Source organism: Pristiophorus japonicus, chromosome 13 (assembly GCF_044704955.1).
Source record: "Pristiophorus japonicus isolate sPriJap1 chromosome 13, sPriJap1.hap1, whole genome shotgun sequence".
NCBI classification, from domain to species: Eukaryota; Metazoa; Chordata; class Chondrichthyes; family Pristiophoridae; genus Pristiophorus; species Pristiophorus japonicus.
This window is the reverse complement of record NC_091989.1, coordinates 132,392,141-132,418,582: the sequence shown is the minus strand read 5'-3', so window position 1 is coordinate 132,418,582 and position 26,442 is coordinate 132,392,141. Positions and strand designations below refer to the sequence as shown.

Genomic DNA, 26,442 nt, shown 5'->3' with positions numbered 1-26,442 from the left:
GGAATAGAAAGTAATGTTGATGGGATTAGATGAAGAGGGGTGGGAGGAGACTCATGTGGAGTTTAAACACTGGCACGGACCTGTTGGGCCAAATGGCCTGCTTTTGTGATGTAAATACTTTGTAATTAAAATGCTTTGTAATTGTAGTGTGTTACTGTAAAGGTGTTTTTAAAGTTGCGATGCTTAGTGTATGGTTTATTTTTATGTTTTGTGGTTCAGCGCACCAGGAGAAGGAATGCTTCCTGCTGCATGGTCACTGAAGTTTGTTGCCAAAGTTGCTTGTCATTTCTTTCTAAAGGGCATCTTTACAGGCTCTTTCTGTAGCACGCGCAGCTTATATCAGCAATGATGGATGTTGTCCAATAGGGATGAATCTTCACCTCTTTGGTGGTGTGGTACTACAGCCTCGCCAGGCCAACATCCCCAGCAACGAGGCGCTGACCACACTCGGCCAGCTCCGTTGGGCGGGCCACATCACCCGCATGCCCGACACAAGACTCCCTAAGCAAGCGTTCTACTCGGAACTCCTACACAGCAGGCCAGTCCCAGGTTGGCAGAGGAAATGCTTCAAGGACACCCTCAAAGCCTCCTTGATAAAGTGTAACATCCCCACCAGCACCTGGGAGTCCCTGCCCAAGACCGCCAAAGTGGAGGAAGAGCATCCAGGAGGGTGCTGAGCACCTGGAGTCCCATCGCCGAGAGCATGCAGAAACCAAACACAGACAGTGGAAGGAGCGTGCGGCAAACCAGGCTCCCCACCCACCCTTTCCTTCAACCACTGTCTGCCCCACCTGTTATAGAGACTATAATTCCCGTATTGGACTGTACAGCCATCTGAGAACTCACTTTTATAGTGAAAGCAAGTCTTCCTTGATTTTGAGGGATTGCCTATGATGATGATGACTACAGCATGTTGCTGCTCCAAATTGCACTGTACAACAATGGTACTCAGTCACACCTGTAGCTTCCTAAATGGTGAATTCCTGATCTCAGCCATACCGTCCTGGAATTGTGAGCAAAGACTGGGTTTTTATTTGGAGGGACAGAGGAAAGGCTGATATAAGAATCATCCAGGCCACTCTCATGCACCTCCTGGTAGTCAGCCACCTGGGAAATGGAATGTAGCAGAGGGAGAGGAGCTTAAAAAAAGGGTAGAAAAATAGAGGTGACTTGATAAACAAAATAACTTCATTCTCAACAACCCCATATGCTTTTTTGGTAAAGAACTGAATTATCCTCGGCCTGACACTCCAGTGCAGTGCTGAGGGAATGCTGCACTGTCGGAGGTGCCGTCTTTCGAATGAGACGTTAAACCAAGGCTTCATCTGCTCTCTCAGGTGGACATAAAAGATCCATGACATTCTTCGAAGAAGAGCAGGGGATTTCTCCACTGTGTTCTGGCCAATATTTATCCCTCTACCAACACCACTAAAACAGATTATTTGGTCATTATCTCATTGCTGTTTCTGGGACCTTGCTGTGTGCAAATTGGCTACCCTGTTTCCTACATTATAATGACTACACTTGAAACATACTTTATTGGCTGTAAAGCGCTTTGGGATGTTAACTTAAGACATTAATGAAGAGAGTAGTACATTGGATCATTTCCATTGGACCTTCCCCCCCCCCCCCCTCCTTCCCCCAACCCCCATCTGAAAACAGCTGTGAATAACACTACTCATGTAAATAGTGCTGTTTGATTGGGTAAACATCTATAATTAGTGCTGGCTTCAGATTCACAGGTCAGTTCTAGCAAATTCCATCTACACATTAACAAAGGGACAGGCACTTTGAAGTACCACCTTTGATGTCACTTCGACTTTAAAATTCTGGCAGATTAACCTTTAATTTAGAATGTAGTAGAATGAGTGTGCCTAAAAAGCCATTTAAGACAGAAGTGTTTGATGAAAAAAGTCACAATGCAATTTAAAATATTAACATTGTATACAGACTAGAGGATTTTACATTTATTCTAAAGAATTATTTTTGATTTCAGCATGCAGTACACGTCCTGTAGGTTTTGCAGCCTGTGCTGTAGGGGCCACCAAGATAAGTTCCAAAAAAATAAAATTCAGTGCAGTCATATAAAATATACTCCTGTATGGCTCAGAGACATGAACCATGTACAGTAGACACCACAAGTCGCTGGAGAAATACCACCAGCGATGTCTCCGCAAGATCCTACAAATCCCCTGGGAGGACAGACGCACCAACATTAGTGTCCTCGACCAGGCCAACATCCTCAGCATTGAAGCACTGACCACACTTGATCAACTCCGCTGGGCAGGCCACATCGTTCGCATGCCTGACACGAGACTCCCAAAGCAAACGCTCTACTCGTAATTCTTTCATGGCAAACGAGCCAAAGGTGGGCAGAGGAAACGTTACAGGGCCACCCTCAAAGTCTCCATGAAAAAGGGCAACATCCACACTGACACCTGGGAGTCCCTGGCCAAAGACTGCCCTAAGTGCAGGAAGTGCATCCGGGTGGGCGCTGAGCACCTCAAGTCTCATTGCCGAGAGCATGCAGAAATCAAGTGCAAGCAGCGGAAAGAGCATGCGGCAAACCAGACTCCCCACCCACCCTTTCCCTCAACGACTATTTGTCCCACCTGTGACAGGGACTGTGGTTCTCGTATTGGACTGTACAGCCACCTAAGGACTCATTTTAAGAGTGGAAGCAAGTCTTTCTCGATTCCAAGGGACTGCCAATGATGATGACTTCACAGGAAACAGTGAGATAATGAGGTTCTTTTAAAGCTATCATTTTCAGGAGCAACGGTAGAGTTACAGTAGAAACTAGGTTAAAATTGCCCAGAGTACTTCGCCACCAAAAAGCCGCTCGGATCTGGCCGTCCAGGATTTTAACTTGCTCCCCATGAGCTATTCTGCAAGGAAACCTGCCCAAAACTGGCAAGGTCCTTCTTAGACATAAGCATGTCAGGCCCCGATGACACCATTATGCCTAAGTATAATTTTAACTCCAGCTTGAGCGGGGCAGCCGTGGCTCCCCCACCAGGTAAAGGCCAGTCAGGAAGGAGAGAAAGTGCTCCTCTAAGCCCCACAAGGAAAGATTATGCCGTCCACCGCCCCCCCCCCACCCCAGATTCCTATTCCCTTCCAGAACACGACATGTCAGCGGAACCCGATCCCGCCATTTATTTTGTGCTGGCAGGCGGACGATTTTCCGCCGCTTCCTGCTGACCAGCGGGAAGTCAACCGGCAGAATTGAAACGAGGCCCGGGAGTTCAAATAGCCCGGACCTAATTTCTGGAGCAGCAGGTTTGTGTCATACCCACCTCGCATCACACCCAAAACCGGGGGCCAAAATCGAGATCATTATTCTGGAACACAGTGTCAATTATTCCTATTGTTTCTAGTATTCAATTGTTATTCCTGCTGCCAGGGAAATGAATGAATAAATGGCGATAACAAGCTCCGATATTCTGTGTATCATTCTGTCGCATAAATCCCAGTACCACTGTTTGTCAAATCATGTGTTTTTTTTCTCCTAAGAAATCTGACCTTGAAGCACCTTGGGTCATTTTTACTCTGTTAAAGGTGTTATGTAAGTGCAAGTTATTGTTTTTGTTGACCGGCCATTGCTAATCCAATGTGACACCCTGCTAGCAGAAAACCCGGTAAACAACAGTAAACAATCATTAATTTTGTATATGTTATAAAGAATCATACACCCTGGATTATGTTCCCAGGCGAGAATACATCTTGAGGTTGAGATGACATTGATAAACCTTTCAAGCTTCTCTCTCGCGGTTTATGATTCATCTGAAGACATTACTGCCTGGTAACACAATACCGATCACGTATTATCTTATACATACTGAATCAGTTGCCGCAGTTACCTGGTTGGGCCTTCATTTACTGTGGTTATGTGTTGTGTCTGCTTTTTGAGGTTATCGTTCCATGGCTGCAACTGCAAACGTGAATGAAGAGAATAAACAAAAATGAAACATTATCACACTCAGTTTCTGAATCGGGTTGAATCAGGGAACACTTTGGCAGAAAACAGATATTTTAAGGTAATAATATACTCGGCTGCATCAAATCACATCCAGCAACTTGGAGACACAAAACTGCAGACACTGTGAAACACCTGAACACAGATAATCTTCCAAAGCATAGATCTGTGTTTCCGATCACCAGTTCCTTTTTCATATCGACACATTAATACAGTATCTGTGAAGGGTTTATTTAAACCATAATTCTATTCTTTGGAATTCATTCATCTGAATAAAATAGAGCCACTAAATGGACAGTTGGTTTTGGCCTGTATGAACTCGCAGCCTGTGTACTCTCAGATGCTGTTTATTATGCTTCATGGCGATATCTATAATTTATGAGCAAACTGTTTTGTAAGCATTCCATAAAGGTTGAGTAAAGTATTCAGTTGTTAACGCTTACATTGTCATGCTCTGAATCGAAATGTGCCCACTTACATTCTATTCATCAAAGCACAAAGACATCAAGGCAAAGATATTATCCAAATATTATTAAAACTTTGAACCTTGTCCTCATAAATTATGGCAAAATGGCTTCTGAGCTATTAGCGAGGAAAATGTATGGGCTTCAGTTGCTTTGGAGTAATTATGTGCTTAAAAGGAAGCGTGGTTAAGCATTCTCACAGTAAAACGAGAAGAGTCATGATCATTTGTTACTTCTTTAGTACTGTTCAGTATTTTTCACACAGGTCAATCCAACCTTACAGCAGCACTATTATCTTCCCAGAGAGACCAAACATCTGTTACTAAGTACATACAGACACTGCTGCAACATGCTAAAAATCTTGCCCAGTTCATCTGTTTTGCTTACAATACCATGCTTTAAAACACTTGGCCAAGTTTACAAAGCAGCCCCCATTTCTCATTGCTAGTGCGATGCATCAGCAATGAAATATGCAGCACTTCCACTCCCCCATTATATCCTTAAGTATATGCACAGCTGTAAGATACCGGTGACTGGGTCTGTCTGCTGGCTCATAACCCCAAGCCTGTTTCTTGAACTCACTGTGTCCACTCAAACTGCAAAATGCAGAGGTTCCTTGTGCTGATGCCAGTCCCAAAACACAACTGCTGCTTGTTTTATGGAATAGATCAGGATGGAGAACAAAAACGGTACTTAAAAGCATATTGGCAAGTAAGAGAAATTATTATTTTACTGACAGGGAACAAAATTGGTCCATGGCAAGAAAAAAATGTGATAAATCTTGAAACAAGAAATTGCTTTGTTTCAATTTGTATATATATGTGAACTTGACTGTTTTTAATATTTTCAATGTTAACTTTTCAATGGAAAACAGTGAACAGTAAAACAGCACTTGCTTGCTATCTTTGTCCTGGCATGATTTCATCCTCCCACTCAGTGTTGCAGGGGCTGAGGAGGACCTTTCATGAGAGCTACAGTAATTGATTAAACATCTGTTAAACTGCAGGTGGTTTCTCCTTTTTTCATGGGGTGTTTGATAATGGATGATCTAATCTGTGTTCCTACATTGTTTACTTCATTACACAGGTGACAGAGATGAAGTGATAGTATCTGCCAACTTTTAAAAAATGACTTGCCTGCAAGAAATGATTGCGCTAATTTCCAATGGGAAGAGCTGCAACATGTGCAACAAGCTCAGCTTACAGGCAATCTTTATTTTCTGTGCCCTCCCCAGACCGATTTACTTGTAGAGCTTGAAATTCTACTTTTGCATCCTTTGATTGCTTGCCTGGGGCCATACAAAACAATTACCACAGCGCCGGCACTAAAGAAACTAATAATTATAGGACATGAGCTTTGTATTACTGAACAATGGCTATAAATAGTGCTCCCATATAGTTATGTGATAGTTATTAGCCTAAGACTTATCAACAGTTATTTAACCAATCAAAGTTGTCCTGTGACAGAAACCATATTTTAAGACCCATGAAGAATCTTCGCAAGGACAAATGTCGGATCACACTTCCGACCTCAGAATTTACAAAAATAAACGTTAAGATAGAAATTCTCTTTTTTTTAAATGTTTAGCGGGGGAGCAATGCTTTTCTGGCTAGTTTTCTTCTCCTGTCACCTCTCTTAAAGGTGGGGATGCCTTGCTCGGAAGCTCTTTGGTACAGAGCCCACGTGACCATTATTCATATGTGGGGTTCAACAGTGAGGGTTGGCAGGCAATATGACAGTGAAGAGCATCAACTACTTGTATGTATAGTGCCTTCAATGTAAATAAACATCACAAGGCGCTTCACAGAGGCATTACGATAATGGACAACATGCCAAAGAAGGAGAAATTAATAGAGGTGTCAAAAACAGTCAAAGAGCTGGGTTTTACGGAGAATCTTCAAGGAGGAGAGGGAAGTGGAAAGGAGGAGAGATTTAGGAAGGGCATTCCAGAATAGTTAGGTCTAGATAGTTGAAGACACTGCCTCCAATTGAATTGGGGGTGAGGGGGAGGTCAAAGGGAGAGGAGATACACAAGAGGCCGGTGTCAGAGGAACGGACAGTACATGGGATGTTTTAGTTTGGAAGAGACATAGGGAAGGGCAAGGCCATGGAGAGATTTAAACTCACATGAAAATGTTAAACTTGAGGCAATTCTTCTTTTGTAAGGTAGTCACAAAGCAAATCAAATGTCAATATCTAAGTTGGATATCCAGTCCAAAGCTTCTGGTGTAACAGTGAGGATATCTTGTAGGCTGCCTGTGAATATCCTCTGAGGGCAGTGCTCAATGATGTGCTCTAGGGTCTGATTAGGAGCTCCACAGTTGCATGATGGGGATGCTTTAATCTTCTATTAATGGAGAAGGTGGCAGCATCTACCATGACTGGTTCTGAGCTGGTTGATGGTTGTCCACTGCTTGCAAGGAAGGTTTGATCCTTCAGGTTGTACTGTCTGGTGCTCTATAAGGAATCCATGTCACAGTTCTTCCAAGCATTTCACCATCCGTCACTAAGGCTGAGGGGAGATCGCTGAAGATCTGGCGACAGTCCAAAATGGTCTTCTAGATTTGAGATGGGTCGGTGGTAGTTGTTCAAGTCGACCTGGATTGGCATGTCTTTGCTGGTGTAGTGGTCACTGGAGACAGATGCACCAACATTAGCGTCCTTAACCAAGCCAACATCCCCAGCATTGAAGCACTGACCACACTTGATCAGCTCCGCTGCGCAGGCCACATTGTCCGTATGCCAGACACGAGACTCCCAAAGCAAGGGCTCTACTTGGAACTCCTTCACAGCATGCAGGCCAAAGGTGGGCAGAGGAAACGTTACAAGGACACTGTCAAAGCCTCCCTGATAAAATGCAACATCCCCACTGACACCTGGGAGTCCCTGGCCAAAGACCGCCCTAAGTGGATGAAGTGCATCCGGGAGGGCGCTGAGCAACTCGAGTCTCATCGCCGAGAGCATGCAGAAATCAAACGCAGGCAGCAGAAAGAGCATGCGGCAAACCTGTCCCACCCTCCCTTACCCTCAACGACTAGCTGTCCCACCTGTAACAGGGACTGTGGCTCTCGTATTGGACTGTTCAGCCACCAAAGAACTCACTTCAGGAGTGGAAACAAGTCTTCCTCAATTTCAAGGGACTGCCTATGATGATGATGAGGTTGTATTCTCTGGAGACTGCATATTCGCGGCATAGGTGTGGTGGTGTGATGTTTGCAAGCATGGGCAGCCAAGGTGTTGGTGTTGATAAAAGTGTACCGGTGATAATTCTCACGGTAGAATTCAGCAGGACATCTGGGAAAAGTACTTGGATAAGAGGGAGCTGTTCATTTGGGAAGGATTTCACTTGGACCAGGCTGGGACCAGCGTCCTGGTGAATCAAACATCGAAAATAGGTGCCGGTGTAGGTCATTTGGCCCTTCCAACCTGCTACACCATTCTATAAGATCATGGCTGATCATTCACCTCAGTACCCCTTTCCTGCTTTCTCTCCATACCCTTTGATCCCTTTAGCCAAGGGATGAAATATATCCAATGAACTGGCATCAACAACTCTCTGTGGTAGAAAATTCTACAGGTTAACATCTCTCTGAGTGAAGAAGTTTCTCCTCATCTCAGTCCTAAATGGCTTACCCCTATCCTTACATTGTGTCCCCTGGTTGTGGACTTCCCCAACATCGGGAACATTCTTCCTGCATCTAACCTGCCCAGTCTTGTCAGAAGTTTACATGTTTCTATGAGATCCCCTCTCATCCTTCTAAACTCCAGTGAATATAGGCCCAGTCGATCCAGTCTCTCCTCATGTATCAGTCCTACTATCCCGGGAATCAGTCTGATGAACCTTCGCTGCACTCCTTCAATAGCAAGAATGTCCTTCCTCAGATTAGGAGACCAAAACTGAACACAATATTCCAGGTGAGGCCTCACCAAGGCCCTGTACAACTACAGTAAGACCTCCCTGCTCCTATACTCAAATCCCCTAGCTATGAAGGCCAACATACCATTTGCCTTCTTCAATGCATGCTGTGCCTGCATGCCAACTTTCAATGACTGATGTACCATGACACCCAGGTCTCTTTGCACCTCCCCTTTTCCTAATCTGCCGCCATTCAGATAATATTCTGCCTTTGTGTTTTTGCCAACAAAGTGGATAACCTCACATTTATCGACATTATACTGCATCTGCCATGCAGTTGCCCATTCACCTAACCTATCCAAGTCACCCTATAGCCTCTTAGCGTCCTCCTCACAGCTCACACCGTCACCCAGCTTACTGTCATCTGCAAACTTGGAGATATTACACTTAATTCCTTCATCTAAATCTTTGATGTATATTGCAAATAGCTGGGGTCCCAGCACTGAGCCCTGCGGTACCCCACTAGTCACTGCCTGCCATTCTGAAAAGGACCCGTTTACCCCAACTCTCTGCTTCTTGTCTGCCAACTAGTTCTCTATCCACGTCAGTACATTACTCCTAATACCATGTGATTTAATTTTGCACACCAATCTCTTGTGTGGGACCTTGTCCAAAACCTTTTGGTTCTCCCTTGTCCATTCTACTAGTTACATCCTCAAAAAGTTCTAAAAGATTTGTCAAGCATGATTTCCCCTTCATAAATCCATGCTGACTTTCACTGCTTTCCAAATGCGCTGCTACTTCATCTTTAATAATTGATTCCAACATTTTCCCCACTACTGATGTCAGGCTTGCCACTCTATAATTACCCGTTTTCTCTCTCCCTCCTTTTTTAAAAAGTGATGTTACATTAGCTACCCTCCAGTCCATAGGAACTGATCCAGAGTCGATAGACCGTTGGAAAATTATCACCAATGCATCCACTATTTCTAGGACCACTTCCTTAAGTACTCTTGGATGCAGACTATCAGGCCCCGGGGATTTATCGGTCTTCAATCCCATCAATTTCCCTAACACAATTTCCTGACTAATAAGGATTTCCTTCAGTTCCTCCTTCTCACGAGAGTCTCGGTCCCTTAATATTTCCGGAAGGTTATTTGTGTCTTCCTTCGTGAAGACAAAACCAAAGTATTTGTTCAATTGGTCTGCCATTTCTTTGTTCCCCATTATAAATTCACCTCTTTCTGATTGCAAGGGACCTACATTTGTCTTCATTAATCTTTTTCTCTTTACATATCTATAGAAGCTTTTGCAGTCAGTTTTTATGTTCCCAGCAAGCTTCCTCTCATACTCTATTTTCCCCCTCCCAAGTATACCCTTTTTCTTCCTCTGCTGACTTCTAAATTTCTCCCAGTCCTCAGGTTTGCTGCTTTTTCTGGCCAATTTATATGCCTCTTCCTTGGATTTAACACAATCCTTAATTTCCCTTGTTAGCCACGGTTGAGCCACCTTCCCCGTTTTATTTTTACTCCAGACAGGGATGTACAATTGTTGAAGTTCATCCATGTGATCTTTAAATGTTTACCATTGCCTATCCACCATCAACACTTTAAATGTCATTCGCCAGTCTAATCTAGCCAATTCACGCCTCATACCATCGAAGTTACCTTTCCTTAAGTTCAGGACCCTAGTCTCTGAATTAACTGCGTCACTCTCCATCTTAATAAAGAATTCTACCATATTATGGTCACTCTTCCCCAAGAGGCCTCGCACAACAAGATTGCTAATTAGTTCTTTCTCATTACACATCACCCAGTCTAGGATGGTCAGCCCCCTAGTTGGTTCCTCGACATATTGGTCAAGAAAACCATCCCTAATACACTCCAGGAAATCATCCTCCACCGTATTGCTACCAGTTTGGTTTGCCCAATCTATATGTAGATTAAAGTCGCCCATGATAACTGCTGTACCTTTATTGCACGCGTCCGTAACTAGGGCTGTAGATAGCGCTTTAAACTAAATAGTGATGGGGAGGGATCCAGTGAGGGAAATTTAACAAGAAAAAGGAGAAGGCAAAAGTGGAGGGTAGAGATAGGGGTAACGATAACCAGTGTGTGACAGGAAGGGACAGGGCATATACACGTGACAGGAAGGGACAGAGCATATGCACATAAGAGTGCATCAGAAAGAGGGCTTAGAAATGGTAATAAGACAAAATTAAAAGCTTTATATCTGAATGCACGCAGCATTTGTAACAAAATAGATTAGTTGATGGCACAAATAGAAATAAATGAGTATGATCTGATAGCCATTACAGAGATGTGGTTGCAAGGTGACCAATGCTGAGAACTAAATATTCAGGGGTATTTGCCATTTTGGAAGGATGGGCAGAAAGGAAAAGGAGGTGGGGTAGCTCTAATGAATAGTTAAAAAAGGGTGGGATCAGTGCAATAGTGAAAAGTGATATTGGCTCAGAAGATCAAGATGTAGAATCAGTTTGGGTGGAGATAAGAAACAATAAGGGAAAGAAGTCACTGGTGGGAGTGGTCTACAGGGCCCCAAACAGTAGACACATGGTAGGACAGTGTATAAATCAAGCAATAATGGAGGCTTATCGTCAACTCATCTATTTTGTTATGAATGGTATGGCAATAATCATGAGCGATTTTAATCTTCATATTGATTGGACAAATCAAATTGGCAAAGATAGCCTTGAGGAAGAGTTCATGGAGTATATTCGGGATGGTTTCTTGGAACAATACGTTGCAGAACCAACCAGGGAGCAGACTATTTTAGATCTGGTTATGTGTAATGAGACGGAATTAATAAATGATCTCATAGTGAAGGATCCTCTTGGAAAGAGTGATCATAACATGGTAGAATTTCAAATTCAGTTTGAGGGTGAGAAAGCTAGGTCTCAAAAGGCAATTACAAAGATATAAAGGCAGAGTTGGTTAAAGTGGACTGGGAAAATAGATTAAAGGGTAAGACTGTAGAAAAACATTAGCAACCATTTAAGGAGCTATTTCATAACTCTCAGCAAAGATATATTCCAATGAGAAAGATCGTCTCTAAGAGATGGATGAACCATTTGTGGATAATTAAGGAAGTAAAGGATGGTATCAGATTGAAAACAAAGGCATACAATGTTGCAAAGAATAATGGAAGGCCAGAGGATTGGGAAACTTTTAGAAACCAGCAAAGGACGACTAAAAAAATGATAAAGAGAGAGAAGATCGCATGAGAGTAAATTAGCAAGAAATATAAAAACAGACAGTAAGAGCTTCTACATGTATATAAAAGCAAGAGAGTAGCTAAAGTAAATGTTGGTCCCTTAGAGGATAAGACTGGGGAATTAATAATGGGAAACAGGAAATAGTAGAGACTTTGAACAAATATTTTGTATCAGTCTTCATGGTAGAAGACACTAAAAGCATCCCAATAATTGATAATCAAGGGGCTATTGGGGGGGGGTGGGGAACGGACTTAAAACAATCACTATCACTAGAGAAAAAATACTAGGCAAACTAATTGGACTAAAGGTGGACAAGGCCCCTGGACCTGATGGTCTGCATTCTAGGGCCTTAAAAGAGGTGGCTGCAGAGATAGTGGATGCTTTGGTTGTAATCTACCAAAATTCCCTGGATTCTGGAGAGATCCCAGCGGACTGGAAAACCGCAAATGTAACGCCCCTATTTAAGAAAGGAGGCAGACGGAAATCAGGAAATTATAGACCAGTTAGCCTAAGATCCATCATTGGGAAAATGCTGGAGTTCATCATTAAGGAAGTAGTAGCAGGACATTTAGAAAGCCATAATGCAGTCAAGCAGAGTCAGCATGGTTTTATGAAAGGGAAAATCATATTTGACAAATTTGCTGGAGTTCTTTGAGGATGTAACGAGCAGGATGGATAAAGGGGAACCAGTAGATGTCATGTATTTGGATTTCCAGCAAGCATCCGATAAGGTGCCACATAAAAGGTTACTGCACAAGATAAGAGCTCATGGGGTTGGGGGTAATATATTAGTGTGGATAGAGGATTGGCTAACGAACATAAAACATAGAGTCGGCATAAATGGGTAATTTTCAGGTTGGCAAACAGCAATTAGTGGGATCAGTTCTGGGGCCTCAACTATTTACAATCTATATTAATGACTTGGATGAAGGGACCTAGTGTAATGTAGCCAAATTTGCTGATGATACAAAGATAGGTGGGGAAGCAAGTTGTGTGGAGGATGTAAAGAATCTGAAAAGGGATATAGCTAGGCTAAGTGGTTGTGCAAAAATTTGGCAGATGGAGTATAATGTGGGAAAATGTGAGGTTATCTACTTTGTGGGTGGAGCTTAAGGTCTGCACCAACTGAGGTTGCCAAGGTAATGAGGGACGCTGAATTTATCCTGTAGTGTCATTACTGATTTTTCTCTCCCCAAGAACTTCGATTTTCATAGCAGGTGGAAGCTTCCAAGAGCCTAATTTTTAAAAATTGATTTGTCTCTTTGTAAACTCAACCCTGACCCCAGGATGTCCCCCCGCCCCCCCCATCCCCCCAAACCCCACCCGCCCGGTGCCTGCGGCTTTCATCCTAGGCTGAAAGGCCCCTGCACTGGCCCACTTCTATTTTGGGCCAAAAGGACCCGCCCCCCCCTCCACCCCCACCCCCAGTCCCGTGTCTTGAGCTCTGCTGAAACAATGGTGTCTTCTCTCTGCCAATTTTCTCTTCTCTGCGGCGATTTCCTTAAGTGTTTTTCAGATGGGTGCAGTATGCCGTTTTAGAAAACAATCGTACTTGGCCAAACTCGCTTAAATGGGCAGAAATGGCACATCTGGCAGGTTCCACCCCCAGTGACGTAAAACATCGGGAACTAAAAAATCGGATGTACCTACTTTAGAATAGTGCAGAAACTTTGGTGAAACTTGCAGATTTTAGTCTGCTCCAAAAAAACAGCGTAGGCCAAAAAAACGGTGCAGAATGGTGGCGAAAATTCAGCCTGGTTTCCTTCGAGATGACTTTAGTAAGATCACATAACAGGATGGGCCCGAGAAGGCTGCGATCATCCTTGAGGCACTAGGGACTGGGAACCACATGTACATCAGCGATGATGGGTGAGCGAGATCTAGTGTGGGATAGGTTACAGGCTGCAGGGTTTTGGAAGAGCTGAAATATTAGGAAGTAATTGAGTCTGGAGGCGGCAAAGGCACGAATGAGGGGTGAGGTAGGTCTGAGAGGTGGGCGATGTTATAGAGCTGGAAGACAGAGAGAATATGAGGTCAGAAGCCAAGCTCAGGGTTGAACAGGACACCAATATTGCAAATAGTTTGGTTCAGGACTTAGGCTTATTTTGTCCTCACTAGGGCCCAAGTTTTGGCTCGAGTTACTCCTATTTTTTTGGAGCAACTAGTTTAGTATGGAGTATCTTAGAAATCACAATTCTCGGCATTTTGTTTGCTCCAATTCTAGTTAGTTAGAATAGTTTTGTTTTAGTACAGTTTTTTTTCAAAAGGACGCGTTACCAGCCACTTACGCCTGTTTTGCAAGTTTAGGCAGCGAAAGGTTACTCCAAACTAACTTAGAATGGAGTTAGCGTCGATTTTTGTACGCTCAGAAAAACCTTGCCTACATTTTAGGAATTAGGCGCAGGGAGCAAGAGATGGGGGGGTGGGGGGAAGTTAGGGGATTTTACAAAGCTTTAAACACTCCACTTTTACCAATAAAGAACCATCATCAATAACAAATGTTAAATAAATCAATAAATAAAAAATTACATTTTCCTACCTCACCATTGAAGCAGCGGCAGCAGGCACCGAGCTGCGATCTTTCGGCCATTCAGCCAGGGGATAGGGACGGCATTGAAAACATTGGGAGGGCGACGTCCAAAGAGCCCGTTCACAGAGCAGAGCCCCAGCATGCAGGCAGCAAAGCGAGCAGCGATCTTTCGGTTGTTCGGCCAGGGGATAGGGGGCATTGAAATACCGGGCGGGCAAGCACACACGCAGGCAGCAGGCACCGAACTGCGATCTTTCAGCCGTTCAGCCGGGGATAGGGGTGGCCTGATGAACACCGGGAGGGAGAGCCAGCCAGCTAGCCAGCACGCACCTTTGAAAGTTTAATTTTTACTCTTCTGCATGTCCCTTTAAAGATGGCTGATTGCCAATGTCTGTGTGCCATTGCGCATGCGCGCACGCTCCAATGCGCATGCGCAACGCTGCCGGCACTCAAACTGCCGCTGGGCCCTAGCCCCGCCCCCCAGCCGGCAGTGCTTGGTCAGAACGCGTTTGCTCCGCCCCCCGCAGCTCCTGCTGCGCCGCGCTGAGCTGCAAACGGGCCTACGGATATCGGAGAATCGCGAGGTAAGTTTTTGGCCCTTTTTCAGTTCTAGAAATTAGGTGGGCCTCTCCGAGGTGCGCCGTTCTACCGGGGATCCGAAACTTGGGCCCTAGGTGCCTGCCTAACAGAGAGACATTGAGCCAGTTGTTATACCACTACCACTGCCCCAGCTGAGGTCAGTTAATTTGGCACAGAATAGGAATTGAGCTTGGGAGCTTCTTGCTTAGTAAACTTACCTGGCAGGGGAGTAACCATGATCAACAAGGTGGTTTTTCCTTCTCGGCCTTTTGGCTAAGATCAAGTGTAGTATCTGTTCTTATCAGTTTAATATCCCCTATCTGGGGACCAAATATTAAATTGTTTTTTGGAACAGGGAGATGGAACAGGGGCTTGCTCCGTCCACTCCACGCACCGACCTGGTATTGCAGTGTTTCCAGGAACGGTGCAGCTTCCCCTCTCGGCCTTTTGGTTAAGATCAAGTGTAGTAGCGCAAAGTGATCTTTGGCGCTGGAGTTGATCTGACAAGAATGAACAAAAAAAAAAGCTTCTTGCTCAGTAAACACAGTTGCTCACTAGATGAGCTCACTGAACTATTGAGTGAGGCAAGATATCCTCTGAAATACAATGAAAGTTTTGAGAATGAATGCTCTGACATTTCTCAATATTTTCAATTGTGGTATGATATTTATAGCATAAGCAAGCCACGTATCATAATACACTCCTGACTTAATCTCTTTTGCATTTTCTGGTCAAGCCTCTGTGTCATATAAATATTGTATCACACCAGTACCCATGGGCTATCTTCTAATTGCAACAAATCTGTTGATAATGGCATGAAAAATTGCAGAGGGTTTCCCTATTATGTTTCTTAAATGTATCTCTGTCTTTGGTGGTTTACATTCAGACACTGAAGCAATTTATTTCTTGGTTGTTGAAAGCTTTAAGCTGCTCTTGGTTTGTCCGCAAAAGCTTTGCAGTCTTTTGGAACAGTAAACAGCATGTAATGGAATGATTAATTTTAAGCCTTTAATTCTGACAAACTCAGTCAGTGGTGTGGCATTTTCCAGAATACCTTGGAGATATATTTTTGTGTACTAAAATGATAGCGGAAAGTTCCGGAAAAGTGTGAAATCTGGAACATGTGAAAGGCAAATAATATGGAAATTAAAACACTCCCTTATTTAACAAATATATTTTAATAAACATAATTGGTGTGCGGTAGATCCTTTATGTTTCTTGTAAATCTTTTTAATATAGTTTCACATCAGAGATCAAAATCCTTTGGGTCCTCCAGTCTCCCGGTTATGTTGGGTCTCCGATATTTGTTTCCAATTTGCCTTGTAAGCAGCAACTCCTCCACTTCCCCCTTGCAAAACAAATATCATGAGAGGAGGTGGAACTGGGAGCGGGGACTCCCAGTACCAGGGTTTCCCGTTCGAGTGGCTCAGTCAGGAGGACTCTATATCTGGGGGCTGGTATTCTCAATGAGATGAGGCATACCAACCTTCAGATGGGAAGATGTGGGGCCCACCAGTGAAATCACCCAAAATGCATTTTTTTTTAAAGCAGATCGTCCCATTACATAGGTTGCCGAGAAAGACATGTTAATGGTCAGGGGGACTTGGGGAAACTCAGCTTCCATTGGAGTTACTGGCTGCATGGGTTAGATGGGCACCAGGGCTGTGTGAGTCGTGGCATTCCCACCTGCCTGACACGTCATAATTCGATGCCCTCCACAAACTCTGGCGGGATCAGCTTTTCAGGGCACCAGTGGGTGCGATCCTACAGCAACTGGTAGGATGACACTCTGAGGAATTTTTGCGCATGAATGTTTGTGTCCGAATTTGAATAACATAGTGAGTGAACATGAAGTTGAAAACAGCTTTTGTGAATGATGTCTTGCTTATACAAATCTCAGGATTTTCTGAAGAGGCTTTGGGTTCTGGGGTTATTTGTGGGTAGCTGCACTTCTGAAGTCGGTTGCTTTCTCTCCTCTGTGTCCTCGCGAACTACTGACTCATCGCCAATCTCCCTGTCCTCTCGATGGTTGTTGAAAGTGTTGTCGCCTCACAGATCTGTGCTCATCTCTCCCATAACTCCCTCTCTGAATCTCTCCAATCAGGTTTCTGTCCCTCCCACAGAACAGAAACAGCCCTAACAAAAGTCATGAATGACATTCTCTGTGACTGTGGTGCATTATCCCTATTCACCTTCCTTGACCTCTTTGTAGCCTTTAACACAGTCAATCACATGATCCTCCTTTAACACTGCTCCTCGTTGTGCAGCAACATAGGACTACCCTCACTTGTTTCCACACTTACATATTATCATCATCATAGGCAGTCCCTCGAAGTCGAGGAAGACTTGCTTCCACTCTAAAAGTGAGTTCTTAGGTGACTGAACAGTCCAATACAGGAACCACAGTCTCTGTCACAGGTGGGTCAGACAGTGGTTGAAAGAATGAGTGGGTGGGACTGGTTTGCCGCAAACTACTTCTGCTGCCTGTGCCTGTTTTCTGCATGCTCTGCGCCCTCCCGGATGCACCTTCTCCACCTACGGTGGTCTTTGGCCAAGGACTCCCAGGTGTCGGTGGGGATGTTGCATTTTTTCAAGGAGGCTTTGAGGGTGTCCTTGAAATGTTTCCTCTGCCCACCTTGGGCCGCTTGCAGTGTAAGAGTTCCAAGTAGAGCGCTTGCTTTGGGAGTCTTGAGTCAGGCATGCAAACAATGTGACCCGCCCAACAGAGCTGGTCGAGTGTGGTCAGTGCTTCGATGCTGGGGATGTTGGCCTGTTTGAGGATGCTAACGTTGGCTCAGAGACATGGACCATATACAGTATACATATCATAGCAAGGTTATCTCCAGCAATTGCTTCTCTTCCCACTCCTACATCATCGCCTCCTGCATCCTCAAGAATCCATCATTCTTTTCATCTTCCTCCTTGTTATATATGTAAACCTGTAAATACAATGTTTAACCAACAGAGGGCTCATCCGCTGGAGTCCCAAGGGATCCCTCAATCCTTTGGGAGCATCTGTACATAAGGAGGCCTCACAGGCTGGAGAGGCACTCTGGCGACCTGTAATAAAGGACTATGGTCACACACTATTTTGAGCTCACAGTATCTGGTCAGATTCTTTATTCAATAGATAACAATTGGCGAGGAGATACAGAGGACAAACCCCAACGCAACAATGCAGAGAACCGTGGGCATCCTAGAGAAATTTCTGGAGGGAAATGATTGGGAGTCCTTCGTGGAGCGACTCGACCAATACTTCGTGGCCAATGAGCTGGAAGGAGAAGTGAACACTGCCAAACGAAGGGCGATCCTCCTCACCGTTTGTGGGGAACCAATGTATGGCCTCATGAAAAATCTGCTTGCTCCAGCGAAACCCACAGAGAAGTCATACGATGATTTGTGCACACTGGTCCGGGAGCATCTAAACCCGAAGGAAAGCGTTCTGATGGGGAGATACCAGTTCTACATATACAAGAGGTCTGAAAGCCAGGAAGTGGCGAGCTACGTCGCCGAGCTAAGGCGCCTTGCAGGCATAGCGAATTTGAAGGACACTTGGAGCACATGCTCAGGAACTTCTTTATACTTGGCATTGGCCATGAAGTAATACTTTGCAACTTATGACTGTAGAGTCCCCAACCTTGAGTAAAGCCATAGCGATAATTCAGGCGTTCATCGCCACCAGTGACAATACCAAACAAATCTCTCAGCATACGAGTGCTGTTGCAAGTACTGTGAACAAAGTAATGTTGTTTTCGAATCGTAACGTACAGGGCAGGACTCACATGCCTGCAGCTGCACGTCCACAGATATCTCAGAGTCCACCATCAAGGGTGGTGAATGCAAGGCGATTAACACCTTGTTGGCGCTGCGGAGGTGATCATCTCTTCCATTCATGCCGCTTCAAAGGATACGTTTGCAAGGGCTGTGGAACAATGGGACACCTCCAACTTATGTGCAGGCAAGCTGCAAACCCTGCTAATCCTGCAAACCACCATGTTGCAGAGGGGGACAGGTCCACGGTGGATCACGACGAACCAGAGCTTCAGACTGAGGAGGCAGAGGTATATGGGGTGCACACATTTACCACAAAGTGTCCCCTGATAATGCTGAAGGTTGAATTAAATGGACTCCTGGTGTCAATGGAGCTGGACACGGGCGCGAGCCAGTCCATAATGAGCATAAAGACTTTCGATAAACTGTGGTGCAGCAAGGCCTCAAGGCCAGTCCTGACTCCCATTCGTACTAAACTGAGAATGTACACAAAGGAACTGATTCCCGTAATCGGTAGTGTTACCGTAAAGGTCTCCTACGATGGAGCGGTGCACAAATGACCACTCTGGGTGGTACCGGGTGATGGCCCCATGCTGTTCGGCAGGAGCTGGCTGGGAAAGATACGCTGGAACTGGGACGACATCTGAGCGCTCTCGTCCAGCAACGACACTTCATGTGCCCAGGTCTTAAACAGGTTCCCTTCACTGTTTGAACCGGGTATCGGGAAGTTCCAAGGAGCAAAAGTGCAGATCCACCTGATTCCGGGGGCATGACCCATCCATCACAAGGTGAGAGCGGTACCGTACATGATGAGAGAGAGGGTTGAGATCAAGCTGGACCGGCTGCAATGAGAGGGCATCATTTCGCCGATTAAATTCAACGAGTGGGTCAGTCCAATTATCCCAGTCCTTAAGGAAGACGGCATCATCAGAATCTGTGGTGATTACAAAGTAGCTATCAATCATTTCTCGCTGCAGGATCAATACCCGCTACTAAAGGCAGACGACCTATTTGCTACGATGGCGGGAGGTAAAACGTTCACGAAGCTGGACTTGACCTCGGCCTACATGATGCAGGAGCTGGAGGAATCATCGAAGGGCCTCACCTGCATCAACACGCACAAAGGTCTCTACATTTACAACAGATGCTCGTTTTGGATTCGATGAGCCGCGGCGATATTCCAGAGGAACATAGAAAGCTTGCTGAAGTCGGTCCCGTGCACCGTGGTCTTCCAGGACAACATCTTAGTTACAGGTTGGGACACTGTCGAGCACATGCAGAACCTGGAGGAGGTTCTGAGTCGTGTGGGGCTCAGGTTAAAATGCTCGAAGTGCATTTTCCTGGCGCCTGAAGTGGAGTTCCTGGGGAGAAGAATGCGGCGAATGGCATCAAGCCCACCGATTGGAAGATGGAGGCAATCAAGAATGCACATAGACCACAGAACGTGACAGAGCTGCAGTCGTTTTAGGACTCCTGAATTACTTTGGTAACTTCTTATCGGGTCTTAGCACACTGTTAGAACCACTGCACTCTTTCCTGCGTAAAGGAGATGAATGGGTATCGGGTAAAAGCCAAGAAAATTTCTTTGAGAAAGCTAGAAAACTGTTATGCTCAAACAAATTGCCTGCGTTGTATGATCCATGTAAGCGTTTGGTACTAGGATGTGATGCGTCGTCATATGGTGTCGGTGTGTATTGCAACAAGCCAATGAATCTGGGAAATTGCAACCGGTTGCTTATGCATCCAGAAGTCTGTCTAAGACTTGGAGGGTCTACAGCATGATCAAAAAAGAAGCATTAGCATGTGTTTATGGGTAAAGAAAATGCATCAATATCTGTTCGGGCTCAAATTTGAATTGGAAACTGACCATAAGCCACTGATATCCCTCTTTTCTAAAAGTAAGGGGATAAACACGAATGCATCGGCCCGCATCCAGAGATGGGTGCTCACATTGTCCGCATACAACTACGCCATCCACCAAAGGCCAGGCACAGAAAACTGTGCTGATGCTCTCAGTAGGCTGCCATTGCCCAGCACACGGGTGGAGGTGGCACACTGCACAGATTTAGTTATGGTAATGGAAGCATTCGAAAGTGAGCAATCATCTGTTACCGCCCGACAGATTAGAACTTGGACGAGCCAGGATCCCTTACTGTCCTTAGTAAAAAAACTATGTGTTCCACGGGAGTTGGTCTCGTGTCCGGTTAGAGATGCAGGAAGAAATAAAGCCGTACCAGCGGCGCAGAGATGAAATGTCCATACAGGCAGACTGCCTCCTACGGGGTAATCGGTTCGTGGTGCCAGAAAAGGGCAGGGACACTTTCATTAGTGACCTCCACAGTACCCACCCAGGCATTGTAATGATAAAAGCGATAGCCAGATCCTACGTGTGGTGGCCCGGTATCGATGTTGACTTAGAGTCCTGCCTGCACAAATGTAACACATGTTCCCAGATAAGCAATACACCCAGGGAGGCGCCACTAAGTTTATGGTCCTGGCCCTCCAAACCGTGGTCCAGGGTCCATGTCGACTACGCAGGCCGGTTCTTGGGAAAAATGTTCCTTGTGGTTGTAGATGCGTACTCCAAATGGAGTGAATGTGAGATAATGTCAGCAAACACATCTGCTGCCACCATTGAAAGCCTGCGGGCCATGTTTGCCACGCACGGCCTGCCTGATGTCCTTGTGAGTGACAATGGACCGTGCTTCACCAGTGCCGAGTTCAAAGAGTTCATGACCTGCAATGGGATCAAACATGTCACTTCTGCCCCGTTCAAACCAGCGTCCAATGGTCAGGCAGAGTGAGCAGTGCAAACTATCAAGCAGAGCTTGAAAAGGGTAACTGAAGGCTCACTGCCGACTTGCCTATCCCGAGTCTTGCTTAGTTACCGCACAAGACCCCACTCACTCACTGGGGTTCCCCCAACTGAACTGCTCATGAAAAGGGCACGTAAGACAAGGCTCTCGTTAGTCCACCCTGATCTACACGAATAGGTAGAGAGCAGGCGGCTTCAACAGAATACATATCATGATTGCGCAAATGTGTCACGCGAAATTGAGATTAATGATCCTGTATTTGTGTTAAACTATGGACAAGGGCCCAAGTGGCTTCCCGGCACTGTCGTGGACAAAGAGCGGAGTAGGGTGTTTCAGGTCAAACTTTCAACTGAACTCACCTGCAGGAAACACTTGGACCAAACCAAACTAAGATTCACGGACTATCCAGAACAATGCACAATAGACTCTACCATTTTTGACCCCCCCAACACACACACAAGTGGCAACCGACTCAGCGGTTGACCATGAAGCAGAACCCATCACCTGCAGCAGCCCAGCAGGACTCACCACACCCAGCAGCCCTGCAAGGCCAGCTGCGCAGCAGCCCAGCGAAGGCCCAACAAATGACTCACCAAAACCTGCATTCGCACTGAAACGATCAACCAGGGAAAGGAAGGCCCCAGATCGACTCTATTGACTTTGTGGGGGAGTGTTGTTATATATGTAAAGCTGTAAATACAATGTTTTACCACCAGAGGGCTCATCCCCTGGAGTCCCAAGGCATCCCACAATCCCTTGGGAGCACCTGTACATAAGGAGGCCTCACAGGTTGGAGAGGCACTATGGAGACCTGTAATAAAGGAATATCATCACACACTACTCTGAGCTCACAGTATCTGGTCAGATTCTTTATTCTACATATTGGTGTCACTGATGATACCACATTTCTCGACCCTCCATTTCAACCCAAGCGATGCTATCGACCTCATCCTCTCCATTACAATGACTGCTTCCATTTCTGTGACATCACTTGCTGATACCCCATTCGTGCCCTTTTCACCTCCAGATTCAACTACAACAACAACAACAACAACTTGTATTTATATAGTGCCTTCAACATAGTGAAATGTCCCAAGACGCTTCACAGGAGTATTATGAGACAAAAAATTTGACTCTGAGCCACATAAGGAGAAATTAGGACAGGTGACCAAAAACTTGGTCAAAGAGGTAAGTTCTAACGAGCTTCTTGAAGGAGGAAAGAGAGATAGTGAGGCAGAGAGATTTAGGCAGGGAATTCAAGTGCTTAGGGCCTAGGTAACAGAAGGCATGGTCACCAATGGTTGAGCGATTATAATCAGGGATGCTCAAGAGGGCAGAATTAGAGGAGCCCAGACATCGCAGGGGGTTGTGGGGCTGAAGGAGATTACAGAGATAGGGAGGGGCAAGGCCATGGAGGGATTTGAAAACTAGGATGAGAATTTTGAAATCGAGGCATTGCTTAATTGAGAGATAATGTAGGTCAGTGTGCACAGGGGTGATGGGTGAGCAGGACCTGATGCGAGTTAGGCCATGGGCAGCCTAGTTTTGGATCACCTCTAGTTTACGTACTCGAATACTCTTCTAGCCTCCAGCTTTAATAGATTTCAGCTTATCCAAGTCGCGGCTGGCCATATCCTATCCTGCACCATCACGTTTGCCCATCACAACTGTCCTTGCTGAGCTGCATTGGCTCCTTGTTCCCGAACAATTCAAGTTTAAAATTCACACCCTTAGCTTTTCCCCTCCTAACTGTGCAACTTCCTCCAGCCTTATAACCTTCCACTACACTGGAACTCTGGCCTCTTCTGTTTTTCATCTCATGCCCCTCTTTTTGCACCATCATTGGCAGACATGCCTTCAGCTGCTTAGCTCCCACTTTTGGAACACCCTCCCTGAAACCCTTCACCCCTCCAACTCCATCTCCTGCTTTAAGACCCTTCTTAAAATCCAACTGTTTAACCAAATTTTTAATCTCTTCTTCTGCATTTCATTGTCCATTTATTTTTTTTAAACATCTGTGAAGTGTTTTGGGATGTTTTTCGACATTAAAGATGTCATATAAATGCAAACTGTTGTTATTAACCATTCCTTCCCAAAGGTGACGGTGCTACAACAACTGCAAACTTACATTTACATGACACCTTAGCTGTAGAAAAATACCTCAAGGTGCAGTTCTCCTAAATGATACCAGATTGTTAGGCGATAGAAACATCCTCAGTCTGGTCATCACATCTCATATATGCTGAGACATACACTGATTTTTGAGATGACCAGAAAAATGAATAGGAGAGTAGGAATTCTCATGCTTTGCTCTACTTGTTGATACTGTGTTATTATACAGGTTGGACCTCCCTTACCCGGGTCTTCCTTATCCGGCACCACCCCTCGTCTGACATGATTCAGGCGGCCAGGGGCGCATGCACAGAACGCGGCCGACCTCCACCCCAACTTTGGGGCCACTCCAACACTCGGCCCGCTGGGGCCATGTCAAAACTCGGCCCGCCGAGGGCCGATACTTCAGGCCCGCCCAGGGTGCCGACGTCCTCCCTTCCTCCCCCCTCCCCGACCTCGGGCCGCCTCCCCTCCCCCCCCTCGGGCCGCTGACCTCCCCATATCCGGCAAAATCCCTTATTCGGCACAGGCCAAGTCCAGAGGGTGCCAGATAAGGGAGGTTCAAACACCAATGCCCATCCAGTGGTAGTGGTCCTGTTTGCTTCATCTGCTATTATTGAGGGAATTAGTGCCTCGATACGGTGCCACATAAAAGGTTACTGTACAAGTTTATAGTTCACGGGGTTGGGGGTAATATATTAGCATGGAAAGAGAATTGGCTAACTAACAGAAAACAGAGAGTCGGGGTAAATGGGTCATTTTCCAGTTGGCAAACAGTGACTAGTGGGGTGCCGCAGAGATCAGTGCTGGGTCCTCAACTATTTACAATCTATATTAATGACTTGGATGAAGGGACCGAATGTAATGTAGACAAGTTTGCTGATGATACAAAGATGGGTGGGAAAGCAAACTGTGAGAAGGACACAAAAAATCTGCAGAAGGATATAGACAGGCTAAGTGAGCGGGCAAAAATCTGGCAGATGGAGTATAATGTGGGAAAATGTGAGGTTATCCACTTTGGCAGAAAAAATAGAAAAGCAAATTACAATTCAATGGGGAAAAATTGCAAAGTGCTGCAGTACAGAGAGACCTGGGGGTCCTTGTACATGAAACATAAAAAGTGAGCATGCAGGTACAGCAAGTAATCAGGAAGGCAAATGGAATGTTGGCCTTTATTGCAAGGGGAATAGAGTATAAAAGCAGAGATCATCATCATCATCATAGGCAATCCCTCAGAATCAAGGAAGACTTGCTTCCACTTTTAAAATGAGTCCTTAGATGGCTGAACAGTCCAATGCGAGAGCCACAGTCCCTGTCACAGGTGGGACAGATAGTCATTGAAGGTATTCTCACTACGAGTCTGTCCTCACCGCACAGCACTGCCCTCCAGTCATCAAGATCCACGGTGCAGCCCTGGACAATGTGGACCATTTCCCATACCTCGGGAGCCTCTTATCAACAAGACCAGACATTGATGACGATATTCAACACCGCCTCCAGTGTGCCAGTGCAGCCTTCAGCTGCCTGAGGAAAAGAGTGTTCGAAGACCAGGCCCTCAAATTTGCCACCAAACTCATGGTCTACAGGGTTGTAGTAATATCCGTCCTCCTGTATGGCTCAGAGACATGGTCCATGTACAGTAGACACCTCAAGTCGCTGGAGAAATACCACCAACCATGTCTCCGCAAGATCCTACAATAGCAGAGAAGGCTTGCTACAGCTGTACAGGATATTGGTAAGACCACACTTAGAGTACTGCGTACAGTTTTGGTCTCTGTATTTAAGGAAGGATATACTTGCATTGGAGGCTGTTCAGAGAAGGTTCACTAGGTTGATTCCAGAGATGAGGGGGTTGTCTTGTAAAGATAGGTTGAGTAGGTTGGGCCTATACTCATTGGAGTTCAGAAGAATGAGAGATGATCTTATCGAAACATATAAGATAATGAGGGGGCTTGACAAGGTGGATGCCGAGAGGATATTTCCACTCATAGGGGAAACTAAAACTAGGGGACATAGGGCCCAAATTTCCCCAACCCCTTTTTCCGGCACACTAACCTGAGATGCGGTGACTTTGTGCGCTCAAAACGGCGCCAAAAAACGTACTCATGATTCTGGCCGCTCTGCTGTGTGTCTCAGGTCCTGGCGTGGCGTAAATAGTGCAGTGGGGGGGCGGAGCTACATCCCTGTGCCGAAAACAGTGCCGGCAGCTGTCCGCATGCGTGGTGGAGTCTGCGCGCATGCACAGTAGCTCCTTGCCCACCTGCAGGCTGTGAGTGGGACCTGATGCTCGCCGCCCCTATCCCTGGCCGAAGGGATGACCCAATGTTCGCCGCCCCTATCCCTGGCCGAAGGGATGACCCAATGTTCGCCGCCCCTATTCCTGGCCGAAGGGATGACCCAATGTTCACCGCCCCTATTCCTGGCCGAGTGGCTTGCCGCACACGTCGGTTGCTGCCTTCCGAGAGCTACAAGAAACAGGTTGGTGCAGAGAGACTTTTGATCGAGGTCGGGGTGGGGGGGGGGGAGGGGGGAAAGGGGGGGGCAAGTGGGGGAGAGGGAGAGTTTTGATCAGGGGGAAAGAGTTTTGATGGGGTGGGGGGGCGAAGAGTTTTGATGGGGGGGAAGAATTTTGATGGGGTGGGGAGGAAGAGTTTTGATGGGGTGGGGGGAAGAGTTTTGATCGGGGGGGGAAGAGTTTTGATTGGGGGGAGGAAGAGTTTTGATCGGGGGGGGGAAGAGTTTTGATGGGGGGGGAAGAGTTTTGATCGGGGGGGGGAAGAATTTTGATGTTGTGGGGAGGAAGAGTTTTGATGGGGGGGGGGGAAGAGTTTTGATTGGGGGGGAAGGAGGAGAGTTTCTTTAAATGATTTAGAGAAAAGTCTCTGTTAATGGCACTATGCAACTGGCTGTTAAGAGGTGAGAAATACCAGAGAAAACTTTCCTTAGGTTTGGTCTCTCAGTACCAGCAAATATCTGGTCGTGGCTTTTGTTTTGGTAGTAATCATGACTTAGCTCAATTTTTTAAAAATCCCACCAATTCTTAGTGAACAACTACATGGATGCCCGTAGATACCCTGTTGGGAACATTCCATCAGCACCC

General features: G+C 45.8%; 1 non-coding gene across 1 annotated transcript; it reads left to right on the top strand.

The window, feature by feature from the left end:
• The first annotated feature begins 14,896 nt into the window (after window positions 1–14,896).
• Window positions 14,897–15,078, top strand: LOC139279219 (U2 spliceosomal RNA). The gene has a single exon (XR_011596431.1). It is a non-coding gene; the product is annotated as a U2 spliceosomal RNA (small nuclear RNA).
• The last annotated feature ends 11,364 nt before the right edge of the window (window positions 15,079–26,442 follow it).